This window comes from Fukomys damarensis, unplaced genomic scaffold (assembly GCF_012274545.1).
Source record: "Fukomys damarensis isolate Sample0158 unplaced genomic scaffold, DMR_v1.0_HiC HiC_scaffold_23, whole genome shotgun sequence".
NCBI classification, from domain to species: Eukaryota; Metazoa; Chordata; class Mammalia; order Rodentia; family Bathyergidae; genus Fukomys; species Fukomys damarensis.
This window is the reverse complement of record NW_022900935.1, coordinates 13704461-13720561: the sequence shown is the minus strand read 5'-3', so window position 1 is coordinate 13720561 and position 16101 is coordinate 13704461. Positions and strand designations below refer to the sequence as shown.

Genomic DNA, 16101 nt, shown 5'->3' with positions numbered 1-16101 from the left:
ATATATATACATCAAGTTTTGCATTCAAGACCAGGAATACTGGGGGAGGGAATCGGATGCAGATCTCACACTCATCAAGCCTGTGGTGTAACTGGAGACACTAAACCAAAACAGATGAGTTTACTCAGGCATGTGACTTAGGTGCCAAGGAGGGCAGCCCAGCAAAGGTACTGTGAGGAAGACTCACTGGCCCAAGGCCCTATCTTTTGCTGGGTGAGGAAGATCTTGCTAAGGAAGTGACATCAAAGCATCAAATGTGTTCCTGGTAGAACAAGGCATGGCGTTTCCCAAATGTTCTCGTTGTGGAATACTTTCCAGATGGCCTTTCTGGGCCCATTTCTGCAGGATGCTCTTTGGGAAATACTAACATCTTATTCCCACTCTAAGAGGGTCTGTAACCCTGATCTGTCTCAAAAGAGTCCGGTCTGTTGAGAGTTTGCTTCACTTCTCTGAGGCTAGTTTTCCCAAGTCATGAAATGGTGCATTCGTTTTTTAGAGTGACCACAACAAATTACCACAAACTTGGTGGCTTAAATTACATAAATTTATTCTCTCACAGTTACAGATGCCAGAGGTCCAAAATCGAAGTGTCAGCAGGCCCACACTCTTGCTGATGGCTGGAGGGCAAGTCGTTCCTAGAATCTTCTCGCTTCTCTGGGCTCCAGCCATTCCCCAGCTTGCGGATGTATCGTTCTGGCCTCTGCCTCTGTCTTCATATGGCCTCTCCTCTTCTCTCTCTGTGTCTTGCCCTCTTCCATCTCTCTCTCTTTTCCTCTTCCATCTCTTATAAGAACACTTGTGGTTGGATTTAGGATTCACTGGGATAATCTAGGATGATCTCATCTCCAGGGCCTTAAGTCAATCACATCTGCAAGATTATATCTTTTTCCACATAATATCACACTGGCAGGTTTCTGGAGGCAATTGTGAGGAGGGGACAATTCAACCAACACAAATGAGAATCAGAGCTTGTTTCAGAGAAGTGTTTGGCAATTTCCATGAAACAGGTATATGAAGTTGTCTGGGCCAGAGTGGGTTGCTGCTGCCCCTCTCCCCCACTTCTCTGTCTCCATTTTCCTCTATTCTCATGAGGCATTAGTAGTACTAATTCACAATAAAGTGACAGTGGGGAATAAGGTTTGTTCTCTTCCCTCCCTCCACTGAGAGGATTTCAGTTTAAGCGAGAAGTCAGAAGAGGGAAATCACTTCTCCTTTTTCGTAGACTCCCCCTTTCTGAGTTCTGGTCTCTGTAGGAGTCACGTACCATCTTTTCTCCAGGAGGTCAGCTACTGCCCGCACTATGGCCTCCAGCTTGGAGCTATCCTTACCGAGTCATCAACACACATGTGTCTGGAAGAGGAGGGTGGGAAAGCTGGCAGCCCCTCCCCCAGGTCATCTCCCACTCTGACAGCTCCTGGGGGACTTCCGTCTTCAAAGAATGCCTGGATGCTTCTCCTTATCATCTCCTGGGTTTTTGCTGCAAAACAAAAACAATCTCTCTGACCTCTTCCCCTCCCTGACTTTGCTTGTGGAGATGTGCTTGTCAAACTGATGTGAGGGGCATCAGCTAGAGATACTGTTGGGGGGTAAGGGGGAGGGAGGGAGAAATAAGCAAATCAAGATGCAATTTAAAGGTCCCCATGTCCCTGGGGTGTATTCGTGTCTTGTCCTGCACTCTGACTACTCCAAGCACTTCGTCCCCCTTAGGCAATCCCTGTGCCTCGGACCCCTGTCCCTGTGCCTTTTGGGCCCTGGATACCTCTGTCCCTGGGGCCCTCTGCACCCCTGCCTCTCATCTCCGTCTCCATGTCCTTCCCTCCATGGCTTCCCATTCCCCCTTCGTAATGACAAATCGATGGTAATTGCTTAAGTGCAGCTGTTCAATTCTCAGACTGTTGAGAGAGAACTTAATGTCCAAAGAAGTCCCTTAAGAACCACACGCTGCTTGAATTATGTAAAAGTGAGCAAAGAAGGGTGAATTTCATATGCAGAAATCCTTTCTGGCATTAAAGTTTCATGGGAAAAACTGAACCCTTGGACTTATACTTCTGGTCAAAGCTTATCTTCTTTCATTCAGCACACATTTATTGAACTTTTATTATGTACAAAACCATAGTCAGGGTGCTACAGGGAGAAAAGAGAGACCAATTAATTAGACTTAGACCTCTCCTGCACCCTACCTGCGTATGCCCTGGAACCAACCACCTACTCTGAGATGAAACTATTCACACATGGGCATCATGGCATCCATACATCCATCCATTCACCCAGCGTATATTGACTGAGTGCTACTTGGAGCTGGCTTCACAGCTGGGCACCGGAAGCCCTGAGGTAATGCACAATGAGACAGCCATCGGAAGGGAGGAGTGAGCACATTTAGAAAGAATGATCTTGCATAGGTGACACATTTTAAGCTGGGTCTTGGAGAGCAAGTACAGTTTGGTTAGAATGCTTACGGATATACATGTGAAATAGAAGGAGGTCAGGCTTCCTATCCCATTTCCTTTTCTACCCAGAATTTATATGCATTCCAGGGCCAGGTTAATTCCAGCTCCCTCAGGAAGCTCAGCCTCACAAGCCCTTTCCTCCTGGGGCTGTCTTCTCTCTCTGCTTTATATTGACCCCGCATCAACCTCATGCTCTTGATTTTCATCAGTCACCGTATTAATATATTTCATGTTGCTAAAACAAAATCTCTAACACCAGACACTTCATAAAAAGAAGAAGCTTATTTTGCTCACAGGCTTGGAAGTTGAAAGTCCAAGATCAGGTGGCCTTGCCTTGTGATCCCCACCCCTGGCTGCAGCACATCCTGGTAGAGAAAGAGAAACAGGTTTCCCATAAGAGCGTCAAGCTGCTCCTGCCAGGCATGGTGGTATGTGCTTTGTAATGCCAGCTACTCAGGAGGCTGAGGCAGGGTCTCACTCTATTCCCCAAGCTGGAGTGTGGTGGCTATTCATGGACATGATCCCACTACTGATCAACACAACAGTTTTGACCTGTTCCATTTCCGACCTGAGCCAGTTCACCCCTCCTTAGGCACCCTGGTGGTACCCTGCTCCTGGGAAATCATCATTTTGATGCTAAATTTAGGGCAGACACCCAGACAGCAGAGTGCACTGCAGTCCAGAACTCCTGGACTCAAGTGATCCTTCCACCTCAGTCTTCCAAGTAGCCGGGACTACAGGCATGTGCCACCATGCCAGCCTAGCTCAATTGGTAGAGCATGATACTCTTAATCTCAGGGTCGTGGGTTTGAGCCCCACGTTGGGCTCCAGTTACTCTGACCTTGCAGGATTCACTTCTATAAACAAGCCAATTGGGAGGTTAATGCTTTACAGCCCGCACTGCTTGCAGCCTGCTTTGGGCATAATCAATACTGCAGTCCCCTACGAAGAGCAAGAGGGAGGAGGAGAGAGGAAAAAAGACTGGATCCCTTTGGAAAGCAGGGTTCCCAGGACTGAAGCACCTCCTCCGAGCCCTGGCCTCTGAGTTTCTGCATCTCAGAAACACCACCTCAGGGACCAAGCTTCCAGCACGTGAAGCTTTTGGCTACAAACCACATGTAAACAGTAATAACCACCACAAAGCTGTGTGTAGGAAGAGGTGCCCTCAGCCCTCTTTAGCTTGGCCTTCAATCCCAATTGATGTATGTAAAGAAAAATAGGCTCCGTTAAACAGTGTCCGCGACACCTTCAGCCCCACACAGGGCTCAGCAAGGAGAAGAGGGTGGTATGAAGATCCATCTCCCCAAGGGTGGGAGCGTAAGCCCCATGAGAGTGGGGATTTGTCTGTCTTGCTCACTGTTCTGTCCTGAGGCATAGAATGGAGCCTGGAACAATGCCTGGCACACGAGGGACTTGGGAAAGTTGAGTGGATGATGCCACCCAGCAATCCCCTTAGATCACTCAAGTCAGAGATAAAGGGTGGGAGGGGCATCACTGCAGCAGTAGCAAGGGTCACGGTGCAGGGCGCCAGCATCATCCTCACATTTAAGGAAAAAACCCAAAGCTCTTTCGGCTTCTCTCCATCTCTGTCTGTCTCTGTGTCACACGTTCCAGTGACCCTGACCCCTTCTGCGCCAAGCACCGTGCTGCTCCCACACCTGTCGCAGAGGCTGCTCCTCTGCCCGCATGTGCTTCCCTACCACCCTCCTCGTTCTCATCCCCTCACCCACTGCGGGTCCCTGCTCCAGGGTCATCTCTGGGCCACCTCGCCTTATTTTCCTCGTGATATATATCATTAGCTGCTGTTATTGTAAACAACATTTATACACTCTTTCATCCCCTTGTGAATGGTAGCTGCATAGGGCATGGGCTTTGCTTTTTTGTTGTTGTTGTTTTTTGCTTCTTGGGATTTCTACTACTGCAGTGCCTGGAACTGTGCCCAGCACACAAAGGCCACCCCATAAACACTCGCTGTTGACTGAATGACTGGCAATGAATAAACACTGGGTCTACCGCGAGGCTTTTGAAAGGGGCGGGATATCATAGAGGGCTGGACGAAGGCTCGAGAAGACCCTTATCAGGAACAAATGCATGAGAGGTGAGACAAGTGGTGATGAGGATCTCTGTAACCAGATCAAGATCTACAGAGGCAGATCAGCTGAGACCACGAGCAGAGCATTCGTCAGGGGCGGTGGGAAGGATGGGCTCTGCTCATCCTTACAGTGTCCTTGTTTATTTGAAAAACTGCCTCCCTCTCTAGGTGGCCATGGCCTCAGGCAGGGGTGAGGCGTGCAGTGGAAGCTGGGCTCCCGCTGGCCTCAGCCCTTCTGGGTGGATACCTTTTGCAGAAAACACCTCACATAACCCGACATGACAGTCTAGTTGGGGACAGTCTGAGTGTCTCCAACCGCATTTCTCTGTTGCCTAGTTCGTGAAAAAAATAATAAGCTGATGAAGTTTACACTTGGTGAAGAGCCTATCCTGAAGCCACATTGCCACTCAAAGACAGAGCTGGGATCTGAGTGCCGTCCCATCTGACAACTCCGAGCAGGGACTCACATCATCCCTTTGCTAGTCCAACCCGCTGCACTTTTTATTTTCCAGTTCTGGGGTTTGAACCAAAGGAATACTGAACTACACTCCCAGACTGCATACATTTTTATTTTGTTATAAGCTATGTTACCTAGACTGGCTTTGAACTTGCTATCCTCCTGCCTCAGCCTCCTGAGTAACTGGGATTACAGTCATATGCTCAGTAGAATTTGCATTTTGACAAGATCTTCGAGTGATTTCTGTATGGGTTGAAGTTTAAGAAACACTAGGCTCCATTACCCCTGGGTTGTTCTCTCTTAATTTCTATTAAATTTGGTATTGGGTCACCTTTACTTAGTTCATATGGCCTGTCACTAAGTATGTATGGAGCCAGCCGGCTTGGGTTTTAGAAAGAATATTGGGAATTCAGTGGTTGTGTGATGCTGGACAAATCTCTCACTCCTACAAGTATAGGCCCTTCTAATCTAGAGGTTTAAAAACAGAATAATGATCTAGCACTTTTGCAGGGGTCAAATGACATGATAGATGTGAAAGTGCCTCATCAATCATAAAATCCTCCCCAAATGCAAAGGATTATTGCTCCTACATAGTGCAATACGAGGGCCCCTGACAGAGACCACTTATCTCTAGAATGCTACTTCAACAAATTAGAAGGAGGGAGAAAAATGAACGGTCTGGGGTCGGCTGACTCCAATTAGTGGACAGGAATAGACACAGGAGTCTACAGATTCATTTAACTTGCAAGAGCAACCAGCCGGCACCTGGGGCTTTCACACAGTGTTTTGATTGTGAGTTTAGCTCTACTCCGGGGAAGCTGTGAAGGAGAAAAGTGAGAAGAGACAGGTGAGATATTTTCCAGGGAGGAAGAGCCGTGGCCATGTGTGGTGAGTGAGTGGGAGCAGCGACAGACTGCCTGCTCCCCAGAGGGCTGGGACACCTTCCGCCTCCATGCACAGCCATGGTCTTGCTGCCATACTTTTTCTTTTGTATGCAGATGTTCTGTGTCCTGTGGAGCAGCACTGGAGCCCCTTGGCTGGCCATGTGCTTAGGGGATGTCCTTTTGTTAGGGGACAGCGGCTAAGACCACAGTGGTGTTCTGGACGCTTCTCAGAGATCCCCAAGAGGTGATGGCTGGATTCTACTGATCTCACGGGCCGCCTACACCAAAAGGCCAGGACCCACTGAGTGTCCAGTGAAATCCCCCCAGATGAATAAATAAATGATTGGTGATCTTTGCCTCTAGGATCTTTGTTCTGGCATAGTAACTCCTGCCCTAATCATCCTGTTTCAAATTTAACCTCACTCATCTCTGCTGCTCTCAATTCCCTTTATCTTGTTCCCTCTCTCTCTCTCTCTTCTTCCCTCCCTCCTATGTGCTCTTTCATCTTGTCACTTCCCTTCTTTCTGTTCATAATGTGTATCATCTCTTAACATATAATTTAAATTATAATTATATAATTTACTTGTTTATTGCTCTCTATCCCCGCCCCCCACACACAATGGAAAGTCACTAGAGCAAGTATCTTTAACTGTTTTAACTCACAGATACAACCTTAAAACCTTGGTTGGCTCACAGTAGGTGAGCAACAAATACTTCTTGAATCAAATGGAAAGGAATGAATTAGAGAAAGTGGCAGTAACACACATAAGCTTTTTTCTTGTTCTGCCACCAAACCATTGTGTGACCAGAATGCACACCTTCAGTTTTCTATGCCTCAGTCTCCACATTTCCAAGGGCACCCTCTGCTTCAATTCTGTGGTGTGACAGTCATCTTGGGAGACTGCTCTCAGGAGGCAATGAAGACAGCCCTACAGAGAAAATGAACAGACCGAGGTGGGAGTTCTTGCTCTGACAGTTCTTAAGTATGGAGACTTTTGATGAGGCATTTGACTTCCATTCTGTATATGACACTCCTAGCACAGGGCCTGGCATGTCTTAGGAGCTGACTAAAAGTTAACTTCTCCCTCTTTTTGCCATCTGGCCTTGCATGTTTTGTGCCAAATTAGTCTCAGCTCACACAGTCACACAGCAATGGCCTGGAAAAGCTTTGTGAACCTGAAAGTCTTTCCTAAAATGTAAAAGGTTATTTTGATTACATGTAGACCAGTCCCTGGCTTCCCTACACACAGATGAAATTGAGACCAGAGTTGTTGTTAATACCAAAACCATCTCGTGATTCACCAGCCTCACTGCTCATCAGAACGGTTGCACCTGATGAGACCAAATTCATATTGGGTTTATCAGAGTCTAATTAAAACTTTATCATCGTGTCTAACATGTTGCCTTATTATTTTGGCTTAATTAGGGTGATGAGAGGGGGCCCAAAGCAGTAATTCCAATGATGCAACATTTGGAGAGGCATGGGACTTAGCCAGATGAGCAATTATGCTGAACTACACACATAGCAAAGAGCTTTGCATCTGACAGCTGTCTGGCAAGCCCCTTCCCAATCTAGGGCAGAATGAAAGCCACCATGATAAGTTTCCTTCCCACCTTCTGAAGTAGCAGGAATTGGTCACACCAATTCAGGAAAGTGGGTAGCAAAGTCACCACTGCATAGAATGTGTTAAGTCATAGTTTTCAGTCTTTGAAGGAAGAGAAGAGGAAACATCCAGTGGCAAAAGGATATGAATTCTTCCTTTGGCCTTAGAGTTTGTTAGCTGTGGTCATGATGCTGATATGGCTGGGAAAACTGATTTCCTCTTAGAAATGTCACCACCCATCTCTTCAGTTATATATAATCTGAAGGCACTTCAGTTTCTACTTATAGGAATGGGTAAGGGATACACAGAGCTAGTGTTCAAGTACCTTCAAAAATACTCACCAACACCAACGCTAAAAAGTGGTTCATGTGGCTTATTTAATAGTTAACTTATCGTTGCTGTAACAAGGAAACACTGTGACTTCTAATGTACCCTGCCTCCTGGATTTCTCCTTTTCACTCCTGTATAAGCCCTCGAGTGTGAACCAAACTTAGTATTTGTTCTAATGAATTGAATGTAGCAAAAATAAGGGACATCACTTGTGAGATGAGGTTACAAAAGATGCTGAGTTCCTTCTTGTTCACTCACTGATGATGGTTTTTGCTTGCTGTGGTGGAGAAGCCCATACAGCCAGGAACCCCTGGACTGCCTCTGTAGACAGCACATGAAGAACTGAATACTGCCAGCAGTCATATGAATGAACTTGGGAAATGGATGTTTTTTCTCAGTTGACCACAGGTGATTGAAGCCCATAATGACACTCTCATTAAAGCCTGGGAAGGACCTTTAAGTAGAGGATCCAGATAAGTCCCACTTAGGCTCCTCACCTACAGAAACTGTGACATATTCATCTTTTAAGTCACTAAAATTTGTGATAACTTATTCTATAGCATTAGATAATTCATACAGACTCTATTAACTACAAGAGAAACTTGATTATTGTACTTGTAACCATGTTTATAGAAGCAGTCATTTTTTCAACAGCTTCCAATGTTGCCCTGATATTGTCTCCATGTCAGCCCATTGGAAGGGAATAAGAGCACAATTGAGCACATATGGGAATGCATTTAAAATTTGTTTTCTAACCTTTTAAATTGTGGTAAAATATACATACCATAAAATTTACCATTTTAACCATTTTTAAGTGTATGGTTCAGTGGTACTAAGCATCTTGCTATTTATGTACAATCATTTTCTTATCTTGTAAGACTAATATTTGGGTCTTTTTGAGGACCAAATCTGGAAGGGGTACATACCACTTCCTATCATACTTCAATGGCTAGAACTTAGTCTCATGGGTATATCTAGCTGCAAGGGAGCCTGGAAAACGTAGTCTGGTTGTTTATCCAAAAAGAGGAAAACATGGATTTTGTTGAAAATCTATTAGTCTTTGTTTTTCTATGACAGTATGTATATTTCAAATTAATACTAAGCCATTTGTACATGGCAAACATACTAATTCAAGGACAAACTAATTTACAGCCATCCCTCATCATTGTTCCTACTCATTCCTGTGCTCTTCATTTTGGAACCAAGGTCTTTTATCAGACATTTCTTAAATGGTAGATGGCCAAAGATTCCCTTATATTTCTTTGACAAACTTTGGAAAATATATTCTGAATATATCATATCATCTTGTCATTGTTCACTGCATGAATATTTTGTAACAATTTTTTTTAATTGCTTGGGACATTTTTCTAGAACCTAGGATTTTCCTTTTGAAGTCTTCTCCCAAAGGCAGCTTTCAGCATCACTGTCTCACCCCATCAACAATGGCTGAAGTGGAATTGATGGCCCTGTACAAGATGACATTTTCTCTTATCCAGTTGGATGACAGTGGCCTCAGAGACAAGGGGCTTAGAGAAGCCCCTCCTATCCTACAGAGGGTTTGTTTTCATTGTCAAAGGAAAATGCCCTTTTGGAGCCATTTGAATCTTGCATTACCTGAGTTATAGCCAAGGTGACACTATGGACCAATGCCCTTCCTTAAATCTCTCATTTCTAGTGTGTTTTATAGGCTGTTTTCATTAGAAAGTGTCTATCAATGAAATAAGGAAGAAAGAGCAGAACCCTTGTGATCCTTTGCAATTTCTCTTCAAGACTACATGTCTGACAACAGGGTGAGTAGCTTTGCAAACTCACTGTCTGGGAAAAGTCCATTTTAAGACCAACTGTCTTGGAAATTGTCAAATGGACCAAACTTTTCATTTGAGCCATTTGAGCAGTTTTGGATACTCAAGATCTACTTATCTGACCTTGGCTGTGCTGTACTGATATCTTAGTAACTATTCTGAGATATGTCAAATTATGGTGCTTGGCTGAGCAAAATAAGCATAGTATAAACTATACCACCCTTCCTGGGGTCAAAGGCCCTGTGCTCAAGAGTTCCACCTTCTAAAGAGGGGGAACTAATCACCATATAGCCAGTGAGAGTAGGTAGATGGGTGCAGAATGTGTTATAGTACCAGAAATGAGGGTACTCTAATCCATTCTGAGGGAAGGAAAGGAAATATTAAACTTCTTAAGGAAAGAATATCTAAGCAGAGTTGTAAAGGGTGAGTAGGAGTTAGCTGGGGTGACAGAAGGACAGACCATAAAAGGAAGAAAAGTTGCATGAGTAAAGTTAGACACATGAGAATATAGTACATATTTGGAATCGCAAGTAGTCAGGAAAGGAAAGATAGTGGTGACAAAATAAGATCTGGAGTCTGAGCCAGGTGTGGTGCTGCACGCTTGTAATCCCAGTGACTCTTAAGGCTGAGAAAGGAGGTTCACTAGTTTAAGTCCAGCCTGGGCAATTTAGTGAGACCTTGTCTCAATATAATAAATAAAAAGAGCTGAGGATGTCACCCCCTTGGTTCTATTTCCAGCACCAAAAACAAAACAAATAAAAATCTGGAGTTTGAAAGGCCTGGATTCTAATCTCAGATCCAACAATTTCTTCTGTGTGATTAGGGTCACATTATAAAGATCTCTTTGCCTCAGTTTTTTCTTCTGAAAGCTGGAGAAATGAAAAAATCCACTACATGGGGTGGACAAGAGGTGAAGACCTATCTGTATGAAGTGGTAGAGCTTATATAAAAACTGAATAAATATTATTTCCCCATAGGTAAAGATAAATGTGAGTCAGGTTTTAAGAAGGCAGATCTATGTTAGAGGTACAGTCTAGGAAATTAGCAATAGACAGACAACCATCAAGGGCTTGAAAAGAAGTAAAACTGCATCGGTTAGCTTTTGTTGCCTGGCAAATCACCTCAAGTGTAGTGGTTTAGAACAATCATATATTTGCTATTAATGAGTTCTTATAGGCTCTATAGTCTGGCTCCAGCTCAGCCGATAGGTTGGCTGAAGCTGGCTGGGATCAGATGGTATCACAAACTAGCTGCTTTGCTGGCTATTGGTTGAATAACTGCACCACAGTATCCACATCATCTAGTATTCGTATCATGCCAACTCAGGTTTGTTCAGATGGCGGTGAGGCATAGGCTGGGAATGGGCATGGTATTGTTTTGCTCTGTTTTATTGACCAAAGTAGGTCAAGACTAGTTTAAATTCAAGAGGTAGATAAATATACTCCATGTCCAGATAAGAAGAGTTGCAAAGTTACATTATAAAAGCATAGATATGAAAAGTGGTAGAAACTTGGGACCATTTTTAGCAATAACGTACCATAGAACCCTTCCAAGATTATGGTACACAAGGAAGAGAGGGAAAAAACCACAAGCACATAAATTCTGTCATTCAAGGTCAAGAAAGGAAGACTAAACCTTAGCCGTAGAGGTATAAGGAAGCTAGGAGAGTATGGTGTCACAAAAGCCAGTGGGAAGAGAGAATTTTTACATGGAGAATGGCTAACAGAATCAAGGCTGCTGAGTCCAAGGAACATAATGACTGAAGGGTGACTACTGAACACCAAACAAGGGTTGATGATCATGGTGGGGGAGACTTGTGGTGAAAGCAAGGCACTGGTGGTTCATGGAGGGGGTCAATGAGAAAATGTGGTGACAACATTTTCAGAAAGCTTTGATGAGAAGAGACAGAGATCTTGCAATACTAGCTAGGAGTAGAAGGAAGGATGAGTTCTGTCCTGCTGTTGTTTTATTTTATTGAAGAATAGGGAGACCTGAGCAAGTTTCAATGCAACTGTGTAGGAGCTGATAGAGGAGCACCTGGACAATATAGGGAAGAGAAGGAATAAATATAAAAATATCCCAAGCAAGAGGGAAGAGATCCAGGCTCCAGTGTCACATTTAAACAGAAGCAGAGACAAGTTACTGGAGAGATATAAAAGAGGATAGTTTTAGACTCAAGTGAGTTTATAAGTTGCTGGAAGAAGGGTGAGAAGGTTTCTCTCTCTGATAGCTTCTATTTTCTCTGAGGATAGGAGTAAATATGTTTGTTCAGAGAGAAGGAGAAGTGGGACTTAAGAGAGGGTTAAAAGTCTGCAAAAGCCACTGCGGAGAATGCAAGAGCTGACAAGGGAAATAGAGAAGGATTGCCAGGCAGCACTGGGGTCCATGTGAAGTCAGAGACCATAAATCTAGAGTGGCACCAATGATTTATAGTGACACCAATCTGGGTAGACTTCCAGCAGTGCTTAGCAACCAGAGATGAGCGATAATTGGATTCATCCAAAGTTGGTGTTTTGCCAGAATTTGCACTAGGGGAACTTTGAGGAAGGATACTGGTAAGAGAGAGTAGCAATGATAAGAAATGATATCTGGGCTGGATAGGGAAGAACGGAACAGGAAAGGGCTCATACATAGAGAGAAGCAAATGCTGATGTTCTGACCCAACAAGGTAATCTCTCAAATTCATTTCCAAAGAATGATCTTTCCAAGTGCTTTATGTACTCCAGGCCCCTCGATCTTCTCTATACTTTGGCATTTTTCGCGGTTTTTTCCTATCAAGCACTCCATACCTTCATTGGCCTAAGAACTCACAACCCATAAAAAGCTGGAAAGGCCAAGAGAGCCGGAGAGATAGGACAGTAAGCCCCTTCTCTGTCCCTCCCACAGATGCTCAGTAAGTGAAACCAACACCCACTCAGATGCCCAAGCCCAAATATAGGGAGTCATCCTCACTCCCCTCATGTCTCTCATTTTCCTTCACCAAATTCTATTGGTCTCAGTTTTTAAGATATCTCAGATCTGACCCTTCTTCATCTGTGCTGCCATCACCTAGGATGGAGCCTCCATGACTTGTCCTCTGAACTTCAGAAATAGACTCCATGCTGGTCTCCTTGTTTCATCCTTTGCTTTCTTAAATTCACTCTTCACACAGCCAGCTCTCCCTTCAGGAATTTGAAACAAATCACAGCTAGTCATCCCTTTACATACATCCTTCAGCATTCCCACTGTTCTTTAAATCACTTCCTTACCTCTGAATTCAGGAGGAGAAATCCTGTAACAAGGTCCTCCAAAGGCAAGGAGCAGAGCAAATGCAGAGGACAGAAAGAGAGGAAGTGTGCAAAGATGTGGGGTGTTCAGAGAAGAGTGAGGCAGGACCTGGACCTTGAGGTCTTAACGGAGGTCACGGCTAGGAGCTCAGCACAGTCACGTTTTTAAAAAGACCTTTCAGGTCATATTACAAAATCTACACAGATATGAGGCCTGGATGTGCTCTGCCATGAGACCAGTTATGAGGACATTGGAATCGTTTGGGCTGGCGTAAATGGCAGCTGGGACTAGTTGATATTGGAGACAGAGAATGGATGTGAGTGTTATTTCAGGAGGTAAAATAGAAGGCTTGGAATACATCTCTACCTAACACCGCTGGCTAAAGCCTACTAATTATTCTGAGGTCAGGTTCTTTCTCAGGAGCTTTCCTGGACATCAGAAGATCAACACGTGTTTGTACAACCAACATGATAGAGAACGTTCTTGGGCATGCACATGGACTAAGAGGAAAGCTCTGGTGGGGCTGGGGATGTAGCTCCGCCACCTGCCTTGCAAGTGCAAGGACCCAAGTTCGACCCCTCAGTACCAAAAAAAAAAAAGAGGAAAGCTCTGGTTAAAGAGGGAGAGATTGAGGCTATCAAGAAAAGGTAATTGGTGGAGTAACATTTCTGAAGAGGAAAGGAACATGGAATGGAAACACAGGTGAAGAGATCAGTCCTGGATCAGAGGAAACCTCTAGTCATGCACTCCCCAAGGGGCTGGGACTCCACCGAGGAACACTGATCATACCCTAGTGACTACACCAGTGATTACTAGTTCCTTTTAGTTTGAAGCCCCCCTTTGGAACTTCATGATACACGCTGGTCTCCAAGATGTAGCTATATTTTTAATATCCACCAATTGAGAAAAAGCATAACAGCTCTATGAATTCAGAAAATATTTTTAAATTCATGTCTTTTGTGTTAATCATAACTTTATCTACTCTTTTTTTAAAATAGCATATCTACACGTGAAATTATTTTTTCCCTTAGAAAATGCCTAGTGCAATAAAGCTTGGCAACCCTGGATGCCCTCTGCCTCTTTCTCTTAAGTCTACAGATTGTGAATCAAGATCTAGCCTTGACCAACTTTTAAAACGAATTGGTCACATCTATGACTTTCTTCCCTTAGACTGGGAGATTCTTAGGGAAAGAAGTTGTGCCTTTAAAAAAAAAAAAATATCCCTAGCACCCAGTATGCAACATGAGACAAAGTAGTTTTTTTTTAAATTATGTTTGAGCGAATGAAATTAAAATTATTTTCATGATGATTTTACTATGATTTAACTTGAGATGTCCAGATAGTCTCATATATTCAGTTCCTAAAAAAGTCTGGACTTTCTTTCCCCCTGGTGATTAAGGTCTTTCAGATTCAACCCATTTCTTTACAGTGCTTGTCTATTAAAGCTGAGGGAGCCTGTCCTGGCTTAGGTTCATTTTTCAGTTTCGAGGCAGTCTTTAGCAATGCATCATCTTAGTAAAGTGCCTGGCTCATTCCACGGAGTAAAATGTACTAAATGTGCAGGCACATCCTGTCCTTCAGATGTTCCAGCTCCAAACTCAAATTTCTGCATTTGCACATGCTTATTTGGCTAAATGTATCTTGTAGGATTAGCTTAAGCCACTGCACACAGCTGACTTTTTATTTTGAACATTAATGTACAGATCTGAAGGGAGGAATCACCTGGCCTTATGTGAATGAAATAAAAAGTATTTCTGCCTTTGACACTTTAATTGGATCCTTTTGATGGGGGAGGCCAATGGAGACACCAAATCCCAGGATGTGATCCTTTAACTTCAGGCTGTCCTTGGAATAATGGAGAGAAAGCTGACTGGGAGCTCTTGGGGGCACTACTCAAAAGGAACAAATTGACAAATGGATTTGAAAGTTCAATTGCAGAGTCAGCTGCTGTTTCATAGGTGGCCCGAACTCATCACTGAGTTAAGTGTGGTTCGTCCAGCCACCAATTGAAAGCAGTGAAAATATCCCGCACAAGCAGTAGATAATGAGAGTTACAGTATTGTTTTCAGTGGGGGACAGGCTGAATGGTGGCCTTGAAAATGGATGAAACACAAAAATAAACACAGGCACGAGTGCACACACACACACACACACACACACACACACACACACTATACTATACTATAAGGTTGGGGCCCAAACAGACTCTTGCTCTGCTTGGCAACCTCCCTCGTGCCCTCAGCCTCTCCCCCCTACATTCCACTCACCTGCTGCCACTCTGAAACATAGTGATTGTCTAAGAATGCCACAGTTGTGGTTCACCTCTCAGGCAGAACCTATTTCTTCTTTTTTAAAATTAATTTTTATTTTTAATGGTAAATTGAAAAAAATCATAGTTGCATATACTTATGGGCTAAAAGGTGGTGTTATGATTTATGAATATAATGTGGAATAATTAAATAAATCAAGCTAATGAATATATCTAGCATCTCAAATACTTTTCATGGTGAGAACATCTAAAATTTACTCTCAGTGATTCGGAAATGTACATCACATTATTGTTGATTATATTCATCATACTGTACAATATATCTCAAAGAAAAAATTCCTTTTCTTGCCTCATTGAGGTTCTGTAGCCTTTCACAGTCATCTCCTGATTCTCCCCAGACTTCTGCCTCTGTGAACCACTGTTCCATCCTCTGTTTTCCTGGCTTCAATTGTTTTAGATTCCACATCTAAGTGAGAACATGTATATTTGTCTTTCTGTGCCTATTTTATTTTACAATTTCATCCATGTTGTCATAAATCAGAGTTTTTCTTTCTTTTTAAAGACTAAATAATATTCATACATACACACAATGTTTCCTTTATCTATTATCTGTTGGTGGACATGAGTTGGTTCCATAACCTGTAGAAGTGCTGCAAAGAAAAGCCCAGAAACTGATAGCTTCACTACTGAATTCTACTAAACTTAACTAATACCAAGACTTCATAAACTTTTCCAAAACTGTAAGAGGATTAAATTCTTCCAAACTCTTTACATGGCCACTGATATCCCGATACCAAACCAGACAAGAACATCATAAGAAAGAAAATTATAGGCCATAAACTTGATGAATTTAAATGCAAATTTCCTCCACAAAATACTAGCAAATCAAATTCAGCAACACATCAAAAGGATCATTCAACATGATCAAGTGGGATTTATCCCTGGGATA

General features: G+C 43.4%; 1 long non-coding RNA gene across 4 annotated transcripts in view; it reads right to left on the bottom strand.

The window, feature by feature from the left end:
• Positions 1 to 16101, bottom strand: part of LOC104876965 — a 228846-nt gene that overhangs the window by 23313 nt on the left and 189432 nt on the right. For 2 of the 4 annotated variants that reach the window (XR_004518550.1, XR_784466.2), the window contains one exon: positions 1329 to 1477. The exons of 1 other annotated variant lie outside the window; for it this stretch is intronic. This is a non-coding gene — a long non-coding RNA (uncharacterized LOC104876965). Of the gene's footprint in view, positions 1 to 1328; positions 1478 to 2741; positions 2813 to 16101 lie in introns of all 4 variants that reach the window. One more of the 4 variants, XR_004518552.1, reaches the window with a different exon arrangement.